This window comes from Bacillus rossius, chromosome 13, assembly GCF_032445375.1.
Source record: "Bacillus rossius redtenbacheri isolate Brsri chromosome 13, Brsri_v3, whole genome shotgun sequence".
Lineage (NCBI taxonomy): Eukaryota > Metazoa > Arthropoda > Insecta > Phasmatodea > Bacillidae > Bacillus > Bacillus rossius.
This window is the reverse complement of record NC_086340.1, coordinates 4,989,678-5,010,040: the sequence shown is the minus strand read 5'-3', so window position 1 is coordinate 5,010,040 and position 20,363 is coordinate 4,989,678.

Sequence of the window (20,363 nt, the reverse complement as noted above, 5' to 3'; positions counted from 1 at the left end):
CGGGATCAAATTTATTTCTGTTCCTATTCGAACTTAACCCAACAAACTTGGAATACTGCATAGCAAACCTGGATGGACATAAGTTTACTTCACCTTCTAGCATTACCCGTAACACACATACATTTTATTCTCGCTGATGATTTATTCTCGCTGATGATTAGCTCTTGGCCCACCCTTGACCATCTTGAGCCGGTTGCACGTGAGGAGAAGTAATGGTAAATCCGAGACCACAAAGAAAGCTATGCCATTTTCGCTATGTTCGCTATGTTCGTTGCGCCAGGTGGCCAGACAGGATAGTCTGGTTCGCGATGTCGGAGAGACGCATGCCGTGGCATTCCAGTGATGATTCCGACGATGATGACATTCTGCTGGCTCTCGCAGTGTGCGAACATAAAATGAAACAGGTTCATGAATTTAATATTAAAAAAAAATAATTTGAAGAATTTCATCATTTGATGAAGCAGTTGGTTGTGAGGACGAAAACAAAATTTAAAATATATGGATTATTTCAGGATAAATACCACTCAGTTTAATAGCATTCCCTTGAAATCAAATCCCAGGCATTTTCCTGCATATCTTGCCTTATATATTCTTTCAACAACTATTCAATAAACATGTATATTTTCGTACTTCTTCAAGTGAGCGTTTTTTTTTTTTTTTTTTTTTTTTTTTTTTAAGAAAAATAGCTTAGAACCAAACACCTGGCGACGTTACCGCATAGTGGAATTAGCGAACATAGCGAGCACAGCGTAGCCGTAGCTTTAACCAGTCACATGTAGCCCGCCAAAGGACCAAGGAGCACTCTGCAGTGTATTTATTACGTGCAGGCAAGCTCTGTACAGCATGGAGTGAGAATAATCCGGGAAATAATCTTGGCTTCAATTATGGCCAAACACGTTCTACACGTATGTGACGTCAGCATGGCAAAATTCGCGGGCGCGATGGCCTTCACCGAAAAAGAGATATATATTTTTATTTTATTTCGATCATCGCGTCACAGGCGCAACTTGATAGAAAATTGCATCAGAATTTTTTTTAGAAAGATGGTTTAACTGGTGAGTTGGAAATACGATTTCATATTTCGTACATAATAGAAAAAAATTTTTAAACTCGTTTACAGGATATTGTTGCGACAATACTAGCGACGAGGCCGGCCGGTCAGCGCGGAAGAACGCGATGCAGGTGGCGCCAGCCCACTGTAATCTAATTAGCGCTGCGCCTCATCTCTACCTCCCTTGAGGGTTAGACACGTTTCCAGCGTCCCGTCTGCATGAAGTGGCGTAACCAGGACGCCACTGTTCTTGCAGCTTCGAGTGTTGATACGGGGATTTCTGATGACGCGACACTTCGGAGGGTCACGCGACTTATGCGTGGGGCGGATGACCTGCGGGGGTAGTGAAGTGAAGAGGGGCAGTGATAGCCAGTGACCAGCGACGGGCTTCTCAGTGTGTTGGGACATGGGTGTGCGGTAACAGGCGAGCAGAGAGTAGAGAGAGCCGCTGTCGAGCCCACATTTATGTCATTGGGATTCAAGAAAAAAGTATAATTATTAGTTTGTAAATAAAACGGGAAATAATTAATTAATTTGGCAATCCCTTCCGGACCTGTTTTACCAACTTGTAACAATATGTTAATTACATTAATTAATTATGTACGAATTCAAGTTTTCAATCAATCAGGTCCTTTCAGTAGGAATACACACATCAAGTAAGCAGCGTGCTCATGTTTTACTCATTTCGATTGATAATTTACTAAAATTACATAGTTGTCTATTTTTTTTTTCACCGAGCACAAGGATGTTTTACACATACAACTGAGATATTTAATTACCTTTGATCTAATGACATAAACTATAAAGATTATTTACCGTCAACTACACAAAATTTATTATTACTTACCTTCATCAGTTTCTCTTGGTCAGGACTACCTGTAAAACAGAAAATTATATAATATTATTGTCCATTAGTGGCTATTTTCTATATTTTAACAGCAAAAATTATTTAACAGTCATAAGTCTAGAGCATACAATGTATGAGAATGAAATCTACTTGAGTTCAATGTGTAGTCAAAAGCGACCTTGCTGGGTTTCTCATGCGTATTTTACAGACATGGATGTCCTTATAGGTATATTGCAGACACGACGTTCGTAGTTATGCACAGATAAACTAAATAACAGTTGTTTAAGCACGTGCGTTATAATTTGAACTTTTTAAAAATTAGTAACTGAACTATTTTGAAATTAATAGTTACATAAATTGTTAAAATCTAGTTAAATACGTAATTTTTTTAAACAGGAAAATCATTTACAATACAATGTATATATGTACAATAATGGGAATATTTCAAGTTCTTACTTCAACACAACTCAAGCCAATCAAATATAAATGTATTACTTCAAAAATTAAACTGAATTGTTTCAATTGAAAGTAAGCTTATTAATATATTTTCGCTTATGCGTTTTTTCCTGTTACATTTTTGTCATGTTTGAAAATACGAAACTCGGACACGAAAATTAACGTAGAATTCTTTAAAACACACACATTATGTTTTTAACTACATTTCTTGACGCGTAGTTTCCGAAGTTTTATTTAGTCAGAATAATTTGGATATAAAAACTGTTGGGATGGGAATGAACGTAGTTTATTTCGAAATCCGTTGTAGACAGTAATTTTCCTATGATTTTTAATATCAAGCGTACAATATCAAGAAGTACCGAAATTCAGCTAGATGGTTGCTTTTTATAAATCGCATATGGGCAGACATCATATGCAGATGCAATGTTCCTCTCATTTGAAAGTCAACTGTGCATAACTTTATCATTTTGATAGTTATTGTTGCATATATATAATACGTTTTTTTTTCTATAATTGGCGCATAGTTATGGATTTCAAATGATATTTCATTCAAACATAATTTTTTTTTTTAAACCACGGAAAATGTAATGGAATATTCAACAATTTGACTTTGTTTTGTCGTGTCATGCTTATTATGTGCGCAGTTAGTACTGGAAAGCTATTCAGGGAACGATATTGGGGGACAACACAGAGCCTAAACGCCTGGGTAAGAATCAGAACTCAGTAGTGTACATTGATACAGTTGTTTTCATATAACAGTAAGTTTACATGAATAACTATGTCCTATTTGAAAGAAAAAAAAACGAAAAGGCAGTCATGGGGGACTGTTGACAGAAGTGAAAACTTAAAACTTTGTTTTTAAATGTGTAATATGACATAATTTCTACGTCAAATGTACGTAAGAAAATTATTTTGGTATTATATCAGTACGATGTCAGCATGATATAATTTATCCTTACATCAATTTTTTAGCCACAACAGATGTTATGTCAAAATTACGTAAAAATTCATTACCTAGCTATGACTTACCATTTATGTCAGACCTAGGTCATGTATTCACGTGGTCAAATTAACTTCACTTACTGCTACTACAGCATGTCGGTGATGCGAACCCACAAGTTTTGCCCCTACCAAAAATCGGTAAACGCAGCTAAAGAAGTTTTCACTTCAAAAAAACCTCCCATAAAGACGTGTAAGTTGACCGCACGACTTCCAGGCTTTGGGAGCTGCCGTTATGACGTCATCCCCTCTAGGAATTTTGAGGTTTCCTGGCAATAAACCACCGCTTGATTCATAATCCAGAAGGACAAGGGCGCCCGAGACTGCTAGCATTCCGTGTCATCCCTTATGAGAACTGTCGAACGCTGGCTTCCTTCACAAATCACGTTGGAGAGGGATCTTCACCCCTCCTCTCCTCCACACCCCTCTTAGAAAGACCGCGAATATCTGGCGGGACGCTCCGAGAATGGCAATGGAGCCCAGGGCCACCGAACCTCGAACTCCCTCTCGCATTTTTGGATTCCTCCACGTTTTTCGGACGAGGAGGAGGGAGGGCGGGACCTCGAAAGCTGCGGACGGAAGGGCGAGTTTAATAGCGTGATTTATATACAGACACGTGATTATAAGTGCCGGCGGCAGAGAATTACGACCCGTCTGTGACGCGGAAACGGAAGTGGCCTGGTGGCGTGGACCATCCGGGGGAAGGAAGTCAGGCCGAGGGAAAGATGCGACGGGGTTTCAGTAAAATCCCGAGTTCTCTTCCCAGCTAAATGAACAAAAAAATTTATTTTCCCTACTCACGTATGAAAACGAATGTTTTCACTGTCTGGATGTTTGCTACCAAATCATTTATCAACACTATTTTTTTTTGTAAAAGGAACGTAAATATTCATGCAAAACTTACAGATATTTGTAAATTTGTACATTTACATGAAAACACCTGCATCACTGCAAAAATAGTGTTCGCAGTGACACTGGGTTCGGATTATTTACCCGGGAATTTGTGCTTTATGACGTTCCAGTACATCCAATAGGTAGTTAAAGTTATTTTTTAAAACCGCTCACTGAATAGCTTTACAGTATTACCTGCACACATTAAAAAGCATCATAAAACAAAATAAAGTCAAATATTTGAATATTCTATCATGTTTTCCGTGGTTTCAAAAAAAAATGCTTTAATGAAACACTAATTAAAATATAAAACTAGGTGTCAATTTTCATATCAGTATTATCTCGAAAACCTGTTTCATTTATGCAAAAAAAAAATATATATATCCATGTGTAGCACAAAGTTCCAGTATCTCTCTTGCAGCATTACAAACTATTTCTTGGCGATAGGGTTTCCAAAGGAATCTTTTCTAAAAGTAAAGACAGTTTTATTTTCAGCGTGTTCTTTGAACCGCTTTTATTAAAGTGCACTACGAAAGTATCTCAAGACTGCACTAAATTTATTTAAGTCTAAAGTAGCTCCGGAAGAAAATCGCCGAGTAGAAACAGGCAAACGCTCAGATCCAACCTCGTGGTATGACTCCGGCCTTAGAAAATATTAAGTAAATACCTGCTGAGAATATTTTTAAACAAAAGAACGAGTGGAAGGGAGCGTTCGGAGAAGATTTACCGGAATAATCCCACAAATGAAAGTAATGACAAGAAAGAGTAACAGCCCTCATGACGAGTTAGCCCGAGCCTTGTATTTATTTATGAAATTATACTTCTCTAGGCGCCTTCTGAAAAATATTATGAGAGTGAAATCGTACGATGCGCGCGCTGCATGCAACAAAAACTGACACGATGAAAAAATGCTACATACAAGTGAAATTTATATACTATGTGCTTTTAAATCATATACTTTAGTGATTGATGTTAAATACTGGTCCATATTATTTTACCCATTTATTTATTGTAAATATTAGTGATATAAATTGTATTTTTATAAGTGACTTCTGTTCCCATATGTGTAGCTTATTTGCATTAGAAATTATTACATTACTCTGTAACGCCTAAGGGATATGTATACCTAAGAGACAAGCGTATCATGAAGCACAAATATTAACCTACTCCATAGAAATGTGTATAAAATATAAAATGGAAGTGTGACAATAGAGTAACATTTGAAATACAGCAACATAAGTGTTTGTTATATTCTTAATTGGTCAATAGGTGCCTTAGGCGCTTACGGATAACTATGCTTATAATAACTAAAATGGCCTTATATCAGAAAATTTTGCTGTAACCGTAAAACAGTGAAAATTTTTCCTTTTTTAGAAATCTAAGTTTGCGTCACTGGGAAAATTATGATTATTTAATTTTGTAATTATGCTATTTTTAAATCTTCTTTTTATGTTTTTAACATGCATATATCTATAAAGTTTAACATTTTACCAAAAAAAAAGGTACTTTTGTCTTTGGTGCGTATATAAATACTTGTATGCCCGAAAGATTTTTTTTTGGCAAATTTTCATTTTTGTAGATATGCAATTTTGAATTTTTTAATTATATTCGTTTTCTGCAGTGCCTTAATTTCACGCTGCTAAAATTTTCGGTAAATTGCACAGATGCATTTGATATATATACATATATATGTAGGTATATATTTATTTATTTATATAATTTTTTGTCAAACGTTTTCATCATTACGTATACATATGTCAGAAATAATTTTCATTTGCACAGTGTAAAACAAATTGAACTCTCAATAAAAATGTCGTGTGTATTATATTAAAGTGTTTGTTATAGTAATCATTTTTCAACGGATGCCTTAGGCACCTTGCAACCTCCTAGTTTAGCATGTTTATTGATTTTCATTATTAATTAAAATTTAACGCAAATATTTTACTAAATTAAAAAAATAATAATAAATTTTAAACATGTGTTTGTATTAATATTGAATAATGAGTATTTATTTTTATCTGATTAAATTTATAATTTACCAACCATATTTATCATTAGGGACCGGAAAAATTCGCGGGTTCAATGACCTGTAGGATGAACTCCATAGTTATACGTACACTCGGTCAAATGTCACCCACTCATTGGCTGCTGTCTTGTGAGACGTTCCAGCGTAGCAGCCTGTGATTCGATAAAGCTTTGGTTGGGTGTTTCTCATTGGCCCAGGGTGATCCAGGTGAGTTGTGAGCCAATAGCAGAGGCAGCACTGAGGTACAACGATTTGTATTTTAGCCTATCGCGAAATGAATTCGCTAATTTTTCCGGTCTCTATTTATCTCTCCAGTCCCTTTATTATTTTATTTATATTAATTATTTGCGTGCAACATTTAAGTTAGTTTTTGTATGACGACATGTGAGTATGATTAATAAGGGAAATAGCAGTATGCTCGCCTTCTGAGAAATCTCGCACCACGTTGGGGGTGGCGAGTATGGTTCGAATTGTCTCGGGTGAGGTGAGGGGAAGAGGAGGAATGGTAGCTGGTAGCTGGTAGCTGCGAACACACGCCAGACCGTTCCTTTGTACAAAATGCTTCCTCGTCTACATGTTTCAGGCGAGCGGAGAAGTGAGTTTTCAAACCCCCGGTGGGTTGAATAGAGGGAAAAGCAAGGCTGGATGAATTCAGTATACGTCTGCGGCTCCAGCGATGGCGGCTCGCTCGTATGGTGAAAGAGAGAGGGGGGGGGGGAGGGGGGGGGGGGGTGGAAGCTGTTTCCCCTCTGCCCGCTGACACATCCCATACACCCGTCCACCGGCAGCGTTCTAAGACTCAGCGTGAGGCGCGAACATTAATCTGGGCGATTCAGGCGCTAATGAATGCTGTGTCGACCCCTGTGGCGGGAAGTGGGACTGAGAGGGGAGGAGGGTGGGGACTCCAAAGTATAATATGACAATGTGCGGACGCCATGCTTCGGAGAAGGGGCAATTTTTCAACGTTGTTGGTGGTTTAGGAAACGGATGTTCTGAGCGAGTCATCTCCCCTTCCCCCCCCCCCTCCCGCGTGCTTCTCATCAGGCGAGAGGGACCCACATTGTGGTCCGGACTTGAAATGAACAGGAAGAAGGAGAGGGGATAGGAGGTACGAGGAGAATGAAGGGGGAGAAGGCTGGGGCAGAAAAGAGAGAGAGACACTTAGCTGGCCGGTGACAAAAGGTTGTGTTGGTATAACTCTCCCGTGTTCCGCGACCAGGTGGGACGAACACTCTAGTTATCACCGAAGAAGGAGTGCAATTCTTACACCACCAGCGGAGAGATACAACAAACGGTGAACAACGAAAGGTCGTGGAAATTGCCGGAGAAAGAAATCGCGTCGGGTACGAACACATAATTTTTTTTTATTTAAACTCCCACAGTAAACACCGTGGCGCATGAATTGGTGTGAAAATTTAGTGACACGATTTACTTTCAGCAGAGTTGTTTCAGTTGAGTGTGTTAAAGGGCCAAACTGTTTTCACAGTGAAATTTTAACGTGAATATTATTTGAGGTTAGGAAGTTACGGAGTAAGGAATTTTCAGGAGACGACACACTGTGGCATAGTTGAAGTAACCTTTTAAACCTCACCATCGCCATATTTTTCCACTCAGGAAATTGCGGAAATGGTATTTGACAACGTGTCTGATGATTTTTAGTAATTACGAATTAGAATGTCCGTCGTTAAAAACAGTCACTTTCATAAATAGTTATTTAAAACTGTTTACACAATGCAGACACACTACACTTTAACCAATGTTTTGGGCTTCACACACTTATTATGTAATTATGAAGACGTGGGCACCTCCTGGTTTTCTGTATGAATCCAAGTTTGCTATAATAATACACACGGAATGAAATACTAACTACGAAAATTTATTTAACCACATATTTGAATTAAATAATAATGAAATAAATCAGGAATACATATATTTAAATCTTTGAAAACAAGAAACTGAAATCATAAATAAAAATATGTAAGCTATCGGTGGAAAAAAAAATGACGTTTTTACTGGAAAAAAAATAGTGGAGGAAAGCGCGTGTTTCAGTGCAGATTTTGATGACAACTGTTCTAAGTGGATTATACATACAACCAGGGCCGGATTTAGGGGAGGGCAACCGGGGCGAAAGCCCCGGAGCCTCCACAAACGGAGGCCCCCCACAATAGAGACTTCGGAAAAAAAATCTTTCAAATTCCGACAAGTAAACACTAGTAAACATCTTTTCCTTTGATATTCTTTTTTCGCTGTTTTACCTTTACCTCCAGTACTTTGTACATACATGATTATATTATTGTTAAATATTAACAGAAATATTCATTAACACTAAAATTTAATTTCATATAATTCTTGTCTCCGATTATATTTATGTATGTTTTTTTAAAAACTAAGAGAATCGACTCACAATAAATTATTTATTGGAAAACTCGACTGAACAAAATTGTTCATTTCATTTGGAAAATAATTTGGGGCCAGGGGGCCTCCGCTCCTCTGTTGCCCGAGGCCTCCCGACCTCTAAATCCGGCCCTGTATACAACCACAGTCAGAAATCATTGTTCCGAAACATTCCTTCATATTAGTATGAAACGTAAAACGAAATTCCAGCATGCTGACTTATAGATTGTATTAGCTATATGAAATCTCATTGATATGTGAGCTGAAACTAATCAGTAAAGACTTTTATGCTTCTACAGCTTAAATACAGTTCAACCATTACAAAGTCGAATTTCAGTATTTTAAAAATAATTTTCACATCATCAAACTTAGGATGCACAAACTGTCGAATGGGAAATAGTACTTTGGAAGGAGTAACACGGAAATAGCTAGTTTATTATTAAAAATTTTTATAAAGAAATTTTTTTTAAAATCATTGAGCAACATACACAATTCTTACTGCATAATAGATAGTCGTCTTGATAAAAATAATGCAATGAATGTTGTCATAGATTTTCAGGTCCAACAATTTTCAGCTCCAGTAATTTTAACTTTTAGATATTTTTAGAAGATGCTATCGTTTGTTTTACATATTATAGTACGGAATTTATTCTGTTGCGATAATTGCCACTGATTGTGAATACACTGCTTGCTCTTTTGCTGTGACGAACCTACACGCCACAAACGGACAACAAATCATGAATAACGATTCCGAGATTCCATTTCGTGAGTAGAGTAGACACGTACACAACCATTCGTAAAAAAAAAAAAATAAAGAAAGAAAGAGGACTGTTTAGTTTTATTCAGATCCGTGAATAAACGCGTTGATATGTATGTATATATAAAACCAGCCTATTTGCAGAGAATGTCGACAAAAAAAACTTCCGGAAGGACGAAAAAAAAAAAATTTGGGCGTTGCTAAAAGTTATTCTCTCCTCCATTTCGTTTCAAACCAGCCCTTTTTTTAAATTTATTTATTTTTTTTTTTTTTTTGCTTTGAAATCGACAGTGTTTTATCGGGGGGGGGGGGGGGGGGGGGGGACAATGGCGTGTTATCAGAGGCGTATGTAGCCGGGAAGATTCATTGGTGGAGTCGCCCCCTGGGGGTTGTACCTGGAGGTTTGGACCGGGAGAAGTGGAGGGGGGCTGCATGCTCAGCTACACTCCGACATGTACCCGTCAGGAGGGCTGGAGAGGGGGGGGGGGGAGGGGAGAGAGACGCAACTTGATGTAGCTTTCCCCCCCCCCCCAGCAACACCACCACCACCTCCCACCATAAACAACAAACTCTCGCGAAAAACCAGGAACCTCGTGCGTTACGTCCATCTGTGCGCGCGGACATCGCATAGTCGTAACTGTTCCTGGCCGGGTCCTCTCGTATAAAATACCCTCGACGGGTCTCTCCTGGGTAACAAATCTGTGCTGCTGCCTCCCCCCTCCACTCCCCCCTTCCTCACCCCCTCCACTCCCCCCCCCCTTCGCAAACCAATCCATGTGTCGGTCGCTCCGCGGCGCCGGGACATTTGTTTGCCGTTGGGATATGTTAAAAAAAAACTTTCTGTTGAAAAAAAAAATAGGGATTGGGAAGGGGGAGGGAAATGGAAAATACACTGGCCAAGTGAGCCGAGTTGGAGTTGGAACGAACCGCCCATTTCTTGTTTCCTGCGTGATCGCCGCTGCGACTATGCCTCTTTTTTTTCCTTTTTCGGGTTTGTGTTCCAAACCTAACCCACACCCCTCTTCACCCCCTCTCAAATTACTCTCTTTTTCCTCCGCATGACCTTAAACACCCTCGCACTACTACGCAGTCGTCGTCCCATGTGCTCAGAGAAAGAGAGAGAGAGAATATCTTGCTTATTCGGGGATTCGCAAGGAAGAGAACTACAAAAGAAACACTTTCTCGACACTTTTTTTTTTCTCGCGCCTCGAGGGTGGCCGATTTGAACACCAGAGGCGTGCTCCTTTCCACCGGTTACGTTGGGGAAAGGGTGGGCGAAAAATCTCCATTCCACCGCCGAGAGTTGGGGGGTATCTGCACTGGAAGCAGTTAGCAGGGCGAAAGGAACAAAATGACCAGTTCTGTAAACGGGCAGTGCTTCCAAGAATTACTTTCAGAGAGTTACGGATCATTCCGCCACATGTCAACGTAGTCATAAATATATTTCAAGTGTCTCCACAAAATGTAATCATTCCTAAGTCATTCATGGAAGCATCAACCTTTCCGTGCGAATTTCAATTCACCACAGAAAGTATCATCAAAAATAATTGCTTACCTTTGGGTGTCATGTAATCTCAACTTTTTCAATGCAAAGCCTTTGGACAATTTTTTTTTTCTTTTTGAGCTAAATGATTCTTGGAGTAGACACCTCTAATTTAAAATAACTTTCAGCACGGATAAATATAGGTAAGTTAAGTAACGGTGTCAGCCATATCCTTTGTCGATATGTGTTAAATCTTTTTGGAATGATCAACTGCCATGGTGATCGAAATTTTCAAAATAAATTGAGGATTTGCTGATAGGTTGGTTTTCACTCTGCGCTTTGGTTTTCTTGATTAACTTAACTGCACCCCTTTACTTTTATGAAAGCGGCTATTAAGGCAATCAGACATTTCTATTGAACGTCCATCAGGGAGAAATCGTATCATGGTAGGGTTTCTAATGAGTAACGACTTTCCTGCATTTAGGTGGTATGAGGTTTGTAATCGACCACATGGACGAAGGTGTGAATCACCGATACCTGCTGGGCCCCGATGCCACAGTAAATAGCGAAAAAATTGTAATACATAAATTTAACTGTATTTTGCCATTCATAACTTCATAACTTCAAGATATTAAAGTGTAACTTTATTTATTTATTTTTGTTTTCAAACGACACCAAACCATTTTAATAGTCTTAAAACCTTTGTATAAATGAAAATGATTCTCCTCATCCGCTGCCAATCTTACAGTTGACGCTTGTCAGACAGCTTGTTTCCAAAACACATGACATTTTGACGGTCAGGTATTGTTTTCTTACAATCGTATATTTAAACAGTCATAATATAAGCTAGAATGGCCTTTACATTATATTTTCTCCTAATTGCTAAATTGACGCGTCAATGAATATGCGGAATTTGTAACTTGTAAAAAATTTATTTTATGAATGACTGTAATTTTTTAATTTGTTTTCCGTACACTGTAAACTATAATTTGATTCGGTAACAAGTTAAAATAACTGAGTAAAAATTGATTTAGAGTGCAAGTTTCTACACAGTCAAGCCTATTAGCATAAAGAGAGAACAAACAGTCTTCAATATGCAACAATAAAAAAATATTTTCTTGCGATGATAATTTTTTTCTTCATGATATTTCAAAGTACACTAGATAAAATCATGTTTAGTTAGAAAGAAAGGGCTCCTCTGGGAAAATGTTTGAGAAAAAATAATTGGAATACTGTAACATGTATGATGCGGTGATCTGGGATTAAATGTTGTGCACCTCTTATTAAGAAAGTCTGTCGAAGAGCAAACGTACACTTGCTTGAAGACATTAAACATAGTTATGGTCTTTATTTCGAGCAACTTTCGTGTTTAGGAGAGCACAGGAAATCCTGAGTTACAGTGCAGCGAGGCTCCAGTGTTACGCACACGGCTCGCGAAATTCAGAACAAATGTCATCAGGATAAAACGAGAATCCATTCTCCATCTCTTATCGCTTCCCCCCCTTACCCACGGATCACCTCCCCCTAACCCCCTACCCCCACCCCCCTCACAGACACACACACACAAATCTAAGGGGTATTACGGTTTCATTTACAAAATGTGTTCATGAATTTTGAGGAGGTTTAACCTAACCCCAAGATTTATCTCCGAATGAGAGATTGATGAAAGTGGGAGAGGCGTGGTGGGCTGAAGTGTGCGACTGGGCGGAGGGGGGGAAAGTGGGGGGAGAGGGTATTATAGAGAGAGGGGTGGGGATGGCTAGGGAGGGTTCGGACGGAGAGGGGGGGTTGGAAACTGCACCACTCCGCCCCAGCGAACGGGCGAGTGTTCGGGAACAACTCCGCTATTGCTCCGGACACGGGGCTCATAACGAGAAACACTCCATTCACGAAGATTACCGCCTCATACCCCCCCCCCCCCCCAACCCGGCCCTGGTCTCCTCAGTCGACCAACTGGACCCAGGGGCGACCCGACTGCGAAACTGCCCCCTTCTCCGCGCATGCGCGCTGGCCGAAACTCTGATTACATGAATACGCAAACAGGGGGAGGGGGAGGGGGTTTCTACATTAAAGCGACAAGCACGCATTGCAGTCCCACGATTTTGAATGGAACAAACACCACGCATGTGCGCGCGGCTTTCCTGCGCATCTGCGCGCGCGCACGGAGGGGCATCGTGATGAAACCGACGTGGATTGTCGTCGGAAAGATATTTTCTGCAAGGTCGCGCGGGGGTTAATCCTGTCTAAATACTGGCAATTTTTTTTATTATTATTTTCCTGCTTTCATCATAGCGTTGACTCTCAGAAACAATTTCCTTGATGATCGATATGCTTTCAAGTAGAGCATAAATTTTACCGGGATCGAAATCTATAGTACAAAATGTATGCTAGGTGGATTAAATCAATGTAAGTTTTGTATATAATCACATTATTTATAAACAAAATAGAGGAAGTTTCTAGTTTTATTTTATAACTATTTGCAAAAAAATTTGCCATAGTTAGTCGATGACTTTAATGCGTTTAACACCGATGCTTCATCAAACACATACTTACTGATAACTATTGAAACATATTTTAACTGAAAATAAAAATGGATGTAGAATATTTATTACTAACATGCTTAGCAATCTTCAGTTGGCCATTAAATCATTAGTAAAAAATTGAATCGTAACATTAAGTATACCATAGGTTGTTAAAAATGGTTTCAATGATTACATTTCCATCTTTAGATGCACGTGATATTTTATAGTTACTTTATCGCTTAGTTTTTAATTATTGTTATTTATGTAATAACAAATGGTCAAAAGTTTACTTCAGGTGAAAACCTTAAGCGTACCTTCAAGTAGATGGATATAAAACCCAAAAAATAATGGCATAAATCTTGAGAAATCCATGACCTATATATTTATGTGGTAGCTTATATTTTGGTGAGCCTATGGAGACTAAAAAAATCATCAATTGAGGTGTTGTTTCTCTTGTTTTTGCTGCTATTGCAGCAACACGTGTGTGTGTTTGTGTGTGTGTGTGTGTGCATGGCTCATGAAAGTCAACGCAGATTCCAAGAATGTCGCAAAGTGGTAGTTGTGACTGTCTTATAGTGTCTGGGCGTGGCTTGTAAATAAAATATCACAGTATCTGACAAGTGATTGCGTTCTAATTGCTGGGGAATTTTACAATAAATTATCTTTGCTCAATCAGTACATTCTGAAGTACCAGCTAGCTCTGAATGTCAAAGATTGGACATTTTAGGTAGATTTCAAAGAAAAGTTTATATATTTTTTCGTTTCATGGTCCATAGACCCCAAAACCATCATCAACTCAAATGTTATCGTTGTGATATATATCACAATTTTGTGGAAACGATAACTGCCGCAATTTTTTACAAATCACACATAAAATATAGTAATGGAAAAACTCGGTCGAGTTTGTTAATAGGTAATATCCAACCAAAGGGGTTGAAATAGGTAAGGTATTTGAAAAACAAATAACTCGCTGTAACTCACATAATATTGAAATCATAAAATCAGTTTGAAAGTATTATAACTCGTATGAGTAATACCACAATCTTTTCTCTGAATATATTTTTGATACGACCAACCATAACTCCAAGGGGTTGAAAAAACAATGGTTGGAAAAAAAAACATAACTCCCTTCGTAGGCACAATATAAAATATGTACAAACTGTGTATTAATCTTATAATTTTTATCTAAAACGTTTATCTGAAACCATTTTTGATTAGACGAACCATTGCTGCAAGAGGTTGAAAAAAATGAAGGGTATAAATTTAAAAAATTCATAACTCCTTTAGTAGCAACACAATCAATTCCGTACAAATTTTTTGTCAATTTTATACATTTAATCTAAAACGTTTGTATGAAACACTTTTTGAAGATACAAACCATTACTGCAAGGGTTTGATGAAACCTGGGGATGAAATAAGAAAATAAATAAAACTTCCTTACCATGTAGGCCTACTCTATCAAATCAATTTTTCATTTTAGTGAAATTTTTAAATATGGTTGAAAACTTTTGTCTAAAGTAAATTTTATATCACAAAAATTACTGTGGAAATAACAAGGGAAAAAAGAAAAAAATGTCATTTATTTTTTTAATACATATACGATCAAATCCATTATAATTTATCGTAAAACACATAAACGTTATCTAAAACCTTTCTGAAACTTTTTTTGATGAAACGAACTATAACGGTAAAGGAGGGGTTTAAATTAAAAATATTAAAATTTTCTTAGTATCAAATTCGTCGGAATTTATTATTAATCATATTCATATTACCGTAAAACTTTGACAAAAGATTTTTATACGACCTCATCTTATAGCAATTGAGGACAAAATGTGTTTGGTGGTCAAAAATAACCGTATGGATTATAATTATTTTAAGACATTTAAGGCTGGATGCATTAAGTCAAAAACATTAAAAATATTTTCGCTGCATGAATATGAGAAAAATTTTAATTGATCTTTTTAATTTTAGCGAACATATTGGTTGTTAAGTAGGCTACATTCATTCATTAAAATATTCCAGGAATTTATAGAAGTTTCCAAAATGTTTCCAGAACAAATAGGTAGGTACTCTATATCTACCTACGCCTATAGGCGTACAATAAATATTTTTGCAAATTTCCTTGATCGCGGTGAAACCTCCGGATGGCCACCGCATGGGGAGCCCAAGAAAAGAAACGGGCTCCCCATTTGGAAGCCACCTGGAAGGTTTTTTGTTTCCACCCACCATCTCTTTGGTAGCCTGACTTGTTATACAAGGGATTGTATTCCTATCAGACAAATACCACCAATTGCCTGAGACAATCCGTCTTGGAAGAGCCGGGGCGCGAACCCGGGTCCTACAAGTCACAAGGCAGACGCCAGAAGGTAGAGCGACGACAAGCATCATTTTTAACACTAACAAAATATCATTCACTCGCGACTTTTGCCGTTTGGTTTGTCATTTAAACACGCTAACATTTGGCAAGTTTGGAAAGCTATTATTGACGCATGTGACCAATCTTATAGGAAAAATATTGTTTCCAAACTTATATATAAGTATATATATAATTTTCTGATGTAACCCAATGCAGTTCTCTACACTAAATATTATTACATTTATTATAGACTAATAATAGATAATAAAGAATTTTTTTTTTGTCTTTCAACCCTTGTTATTTCAACCCCCTGCAGTAATTGTTAGTTACACAAATATTTACCTAAGACAAACATTTAGACAATATATAGAAAATTTTAAATAAATAAGAACGATAGTATACATGCGTACGGAAGTTTTATTTTTCTTTTCTTTTCCATTTAAATATTTTACAATAAAAAGAATGGATAATAGTGCACATGGTAGGGAAATTATAATTTTCTTAAAAAATTATATCCCTGTTTATTTCAACATCTTGCAGCAATGGTTCAACTTATCAAAAATTATAAGATTTATAAATAATTTGAACGTATTTTATGGTGTGCGTACTAAGGGAATTGTGCTATTTTGTTTATCCTCCAACTTTTGTTTTTTCCACCCCTTGCATTTATGGTTGGTAGGATCAAACATTTATGCAGACAATAGTTTTTGGTATTGTTACTACGAATTATAATACATTCAAATGGATGCAATAGTCGTCATACGAGTTAACGCGAGGTTTCTGATTTAAGAAAAAAACTTCCCTAGTTCTCTCCTTTTGGTCGGATTTTGCTCATAACGAACTTGAACGATATTTTCCATTACTTCATTATATGTATCAGTTTGGAAGTAATTTCTGAAAAAGTACGGCAGTTATCGTGTCCGAAACGTTATGATACATAAACTTTAGAGTTGTCGTTGGTTTCGGATTCTATGGACGAAAAATTATATATTCACTTTTTCCGGAAATCGCACCATGGCAACGGCTGGAATAGGCAGTCTTTCTTCGAAATCTATTTAAAAGCCGCGGTGCCTTACAGTCCGTCAGTATGGGAGTTACCGCACTTTTATTTCATTTTAATTACAATGCAAGCTTTACTTTCACTGTAATATATGCATAGCAAATAAATTTCTCGTTTGCAACAACCTAACGTATGAGTGGCTCATATTTAAATAAACGTGCGTGTGTGTGTGTGTTTGTGTTGAATTGGTTACCTTTTTCACTTCGTAAAATTAAACGAAAATGTGTGTGTGTGTATATATATGTGTGCTATCGTAAACCCGCGACTTATACGGTAGGTGTCAAGGGAAAGAAAGAAAGCGCATCTTGCGAACCGCCGCCAGATTTAGATTAAGCCCCTCAACCGCGAAGGATGCGAGCTTTCTTCCTTTCTTTTCTCGCGAAGGCAAACTATGGGAGGGACTCAGCCCAGTTCGTGTATCTTCCGTGGGGAAGGGGGGGGGGGGGGAGAAGCGATTTCTTCTGCCCTCCTCTCCATTTGGCCAGATCAGGATGAGGATATTTATGTGACTGGATGCTGGTGTTCCTTTCCCCTGTCTCCTCCCCCCACTAAAGGACTCCCGGGTCTGAGGTTCGGCGCGCGTGTGTGTGTGTGTGGTTCATGCAGATACTAGGCAGCCAATCGTTGTCGACTCGGCTGTACGCTCGGGAGATTTAGTGTCATCGACAATGCGCTTATTGCGTCGGTGGGTATGGGAGGAGGAGGGGTGAGGGAGGAGGGGTTTAAGGGCAGCTCCAGACCGCATCGGGACGAGGAAATGCGGAATAAGTAAGCGAAAGACGAATGAGCACCGGCGGAGGAAGAGAAGAAGGCCATGGAGACATCCCCACGTGGGATCGGGATAGGGAGACCGCCCAAAAGCTGTGCGGAAAAGCTGGCGCAAATGCTTCCCCCCCCCCCCTGCCAAACCCATCCACCACCACCTCCCATGAAACGAATGCGTATCCTCACGAGGACATCATGAAATATTCATTACCCCCCCCTCGCTGCTAACACTTTCAGCAATATTAGAATGGTCTCTATTGCCCCGCGTTATCTAGCGTTGTGTACAGAGTCGGTCGCCAGAGAGGGTATTTTTTTTTAAAGACACTGTCTTTCCTGGAACGGTGAGGAATAAAGAAGAAGGTTACCTCCTCGGGCATGGAAGGAAAGGGGGAAAGAGAAAAAAAGAGTTAACACATTTGAAGCGTTTGCAAACGAGGATTGGCCGGGAAGGAGCTAGAGGCCGGGGGTAGAACCAATAGCAGAGCGCGCGTGTGTAAAGAGGAAGCTGATGACAGTCGGATGTGGACTTGAGGAAAGATGGTTGTCTGATGTATGCATTCCCCTTTTTTATTTGAACTCCTCAAATTGGGCTCCAGGCGGCAGGGGAGATTTCCGAAGAAACAAAGAAAAGGGGCGACGGTATCTTGCGTTTAGAAAGAGAGGAAGAGAGAACGGGGGGTTCGCGAGAAAGGCCACATTCGCAATCACGTGGTTGAAGCGCATTGTTTCTCCCTCATCGAAGAAGTCTGGTGGATTTATTGAGAACCCTGAAGAGAAGCACACACATCACGTCCTACCACGAGATTGCAGCACCTGGCCGTATTTCATTTGGAAGTGAATTTGAAATGCTATTTGTACATGACTTTTTTGACCAATACCAAAAAAAAATTAGAATATGTTTTTGTTTACTGATTGCCGTATTAAATATTCAAAATAAATTGTAATTGGCGGGCTGGTGTCTAGCCTTTATAACTACTGGCTAGTATTATGTTATACATACTTAGTATGACAATTGTTTGTTATTAGGCTTGATATTTTAATTACTTAATTTTTTTTTATCCTGGTACTGTATATTTCTGTTAATAGTTATCCAGTGTTTTTAAATATTTTATCATTCAGTCAATTGAAGGTGTGATAGCTTTAAGTCAATACTTTGGTTTCACTAATAAAAATAATATTTTCTTTTCATGATAAGTTTTTTATGTGTTTTTAATGGTGATATTTCGCGCACTGATGTTACCGAATACACTGCAATAAAAATTATCAGCGCAACGCTGATGGGGCATTAATACTTTCTGGCACGTTTGGCCGGCCAAGTGCAATCTCAGCAAGTATGTATTAGTCTCACTTGGCATGCCTCGGCCTGTCAGCTCTTTCGAGTTCTGTCGACGTCACGAGAGCAGGTCAAGGACCCGCTACGTAGAGGCCGCGGATTAAACCTCCTCGGGTTTTTTTCTTTTTCACTGCGCGACTTCGTTGCTACTTGTGTTTCTTCTCGCGGCTCACGGCCATCCTTGCTGCTTACAACGACACTTCCACCTCTCTCTCTATCTCTCTCTCTCTCTCTCTCTCCCCGATGGTTTTTTTTTCCACCATCCCCCCCCCCCCCCCCCCACGATGGAAGAGAAAGGCGAGAAACACTTGTCGCAAAACTCGTGTATCTGCATGCTAATCCCAGCCCCTTTAACCCCCACCCCCCTTTTTCACCATCAACCATTGTCCCCCAGTGGGACAGAGAGAGGGAACAAACAAACAAAAAAAAAACTTTTTCAGATGTCGTCGGCCGTAATTAAAACTCGTAATAACACAAAGTTATTAACGCTTGATTTACATCCTTGCGCAATTATCAGCACGCTGTTTCTTTCCACCATCCTCTCCCCCCCCCCCCCCCCTAGACCGTCCCAGAGGTGCTGTAACTTTTGTCACGACGAGACATTTGCCAGGGTCCTTTTGTCTCATTACAGCGTTACATTAGTTTCCTTCGAATAAATTTCCCCGTGGAAATGCAAAAGCTGCGTGGAGCAAGAGGCGACACCCTGGTGCAATATGTACTTTAAGCTTGCCAACAGACGACAAAAAAAATTTCCCTTTTGGCAAATCCTGCAGGCGTAGGTATATTTCGAAGTACCTATTTCTTCTGCGAAAGTTTTGGAAACTTTTATAACTCCTGGAGAATTTTAAGAACTTAATGTACATAACATCCTGTATGTTCGCCAATATGCAAAAATGATAAATATTTCTCATATTCCATCCAGCGAAAATATTCTGAATGTTATTAACATAATGCATTCAGCACTGAATGTATTGATGAATATCATATTATGCCTACTAATGTCGTTGTTATGCAATTATTTTTGACCTTTAAACACTATGTTTCAGCCCTTGCACTAATATTTGGTCGTATGAAAAATGTTATTCAAAGTATTAAGGTAATATTAAAATGGTTAAAAATAAATTCGGACAAATTTTATACTAAGGTTTTTTTTTAATTTCAAACCCGCACTTTATGTAAGAAAAAAAAGATGAAAGTGAATTTTTACGATGCGCGCAAATTTTCACAGGCTGGAAAAAAAGGCTACATAAAAATAAAAATTACATAAGTGCTTTTAAATATGATATAATATAGTGATTGATATTAAACACTTGTCCATATATTCAAAAACATTTTATTGATTTTGAATATTTGTGATGGAATTCACTTTTTCAAGTGTGTTTCTATAAGTGAGGTTATGTATAACGGCGTAAGCTTCCATTGC